The sequence below is a fragment of the Schistocerca serialis genome, chromosome 10 (assembly GCF_023864345.2).
Source record: "Schistocerca serialis cubense isolate TAMUIC-IGC-003099 chromosome 10, iqSchSeri2.2, whole genome shotgun sequence".
NCBI lineage: Eukaryota > Metazoa > Arthropoda > Insecta > Orthoptera > Acrididae > Schistocerca > Schistocerca serialis.
This window is the reverse complement of record NC_064647.1, coordinates 165,637,758-165,640,548: the sequence shown is the minus strand read 5'-3', so window position 1 is coordinate 165,640,548 and position 2,791 is coordinate 165,637,758.

The window sequence follows — 2,791 nt, the reverse complement described above, 5'->3', positions numbered from 1 at the left end:
AAAGCTCTTTGATGTACAGCAACATGTATAGAGCATATTTTCTTATTATTAAAGTATACACTTTAATTCCACCAAACATAGCACAATAGATTCCGAAGCACTGAAATTGAGACTGTGATGTGCTTTAGTAAGCCAATCATAGTTCACGTCAGGTGATCTCGTCAGCAGAAATTCAGAGCAAAGGGCATGTGATGTAGTCGGCCAATAGCAACATCACTTAGTAGCGTGAATACCCAATACTGCCTGTAGAAGAAAGGTCTGGGAAGCAGTACAAAAGAAGAGAGTGCAAAAAGAGATGACAAGCAGAGTGGATGAGATGTACTGTTAAAGTGGGAAGTGAAAAAGACAGTTTGGCTCCAGCAAACAAGTGGTGTGAAATGGGTAATGCAATGTCACCTCTCTTCTCTTCACTGTGGTCTTGTGTGTGATAATGACTAAGATGGCAGGAGAAACTGGAGAAGATAATATGAAAGCAATGGTTTTCCTGAATGACTTGATGATCTGGGATAACATGGAGGAGGAAATTCGTGAACAGCTGGATGCTTGGGAAGAAACTGAGTCAGTATGGACTGACATGTAACGTAAACAAATATAGTTTCTGGCCAATTAAAAGGAAAGATGGAATAACTAGTAGAATAAGGATTGGAGGTAAACAATTGAAGAAGATGGAAAAGTCAAGTACTTGGGGAGTGTGATAGAGGAAAACTGAAGAAATGAGTAAGAGATCAGTGAATGTGGCGTACATGCAGAAACATTCCTGCGAAGTGTTAGGAGCTTTGTTCAGACCAAAGACATCCCATAAAAAATAAAATAAGTGATATTTAGAAGTTACTACATTCCAATACAGGCCTATGCATATGAAACATGGGTAATGAAGAAAAGAGATGTAAGCACATTACAGGCATGTGAAATGAAATTCCTCACAAGTGGCATAGAAGTAACAAGGAGATGTAGGATAAGGAATTGAAAGGTTAAGGGAAATAGTGAAAGACGAACCCTTGCAGAGCAGGATAAAAACATCTAGTGGTATGGACACTTAAAGAGAATGGAAAACAAGAGGATTCCCAAAAAGACACATGAAATGGAGATGCGAAGGAAAGAGGGAAACCGAGGGGTGGATGGCTGACATGTGTGGAGGAGTGTGTTGAAAGAAAGAGCCAAAGACTTGACCACAGTGAAGTCAGAAATGTGGTGGGAAAACATGACTAATGGCAAGGCTTATGTTCCACACTTTCAAGATGATGGAAGCAAAAATTAGTGATAACTGACATTCACAACATATGAAATGTCAAAGAACTTTACATGGTATTTTCTGTGAGCCATGTAATACAAAATAAGAGTATATACGTTCTGTGCTGAACGGGTTCCATAACGTCTTTGAAAATTTTGCGTAAATGGTAATGGAAAATCAGTGGCTTTTAGTAAGAATGTGAAAATGGCACTTTTCACAAAATGTCACAAAATTTCGCATTTTCCCCATTCCCATATAAAAATGTTATAAATCTGATGCTGGTAGGTTACAACTATTGATAAGTGATATTTACTTGAAGTTGAATGTGGCTTTTCACTTGTACAATGATAAAGGATTTGTAAGCTGTTCAAAGGTGACGAATTGCAAGTTACAGCTATGCAGATATGCTGAAAACATACAAAATCCATTCACAATTTAGTGCAAAAGCAGTTTTCCTTGCTATTAGAAAATGTAGACCTTGTCAATGTCCACTGTTGGACATCTTGTGTATTCAAATATAGACACTGGGCAACTATTTTCATTCTTTAGTGATTAATACTGAAACTGGGCATAAAATAAAATTAATTTTTTTCCCTTTCCTACTTGTGATGTCAGTGCATAATGCAATTGACTGATACATTTTCACTTTCAAGGTAATGCTGCAGCAACAAAATACGAAAAAATAAAACATACAAAACATAAGCTGTCAAATACCACAACTGGCAAAAGACAACATCACAATTTGCAAAAATAGTACCAAAAACACCAAGTCTCCCTCCCCCTTTTTAAAATCATCTACATGAAATTAAACTCTTCTCGTAAAATAAAACATTGAGTATTGCCTCAGGTGATCCTATGTTCTCGGGAACACAAATTTTCCCCTTCATCCAAGAAAAACAATTCATGATAGTATTTTGCAACTGTGACTATTGAACTAATGAGCTGATAAGATTCACACCAGTCACAGCTCCTGTGTTCTTTGGAATTAGGATTATTAGATCCTCCTTGAAATCTTGAGTAACATTGCCTGTCCCGTATATCATGCATATCAGGCAGAATTATTAATAAATCTGAGGGATTCATCTACTTCAGATACCTTATTTTCAATTGCCTTTCAGCACTATGTCACATTATTCTCACAGTATCTCATCTCCCTTCTTCTCTCTGTCTCGCTACGGTCGCAGGTTCAAATCCTGCCTCGGGCATGGATGTGTGTGATGTCCTTAGATTAGTTAGGTTTAAATAGTTCAAGTTCTAGGGGACTGATGACCTTAGAAGTTAAGTCCCATAGTGCTTAGAGCCATTTTTCTCTTTGTCTACTTCCCCTTCTATTTCTTTCTTTTGTAGAGCACTTCCAAAAATTCCTTTTATGTTTCATCCTTAAGGATGGGGAAGGCTGCCTTATACTGGCTTGCCATCTGGTATCTTCATATTCACTTAGCTATGTTTCTTTTCTCCTAAATTTCCTGTAATTCTCCTACTGGTGACACCCATCCTTTTCTACGGTCATTCATGCTTCTACAACTTCGCATTCTCCTCTAACCATTCTTGGCAATTTTG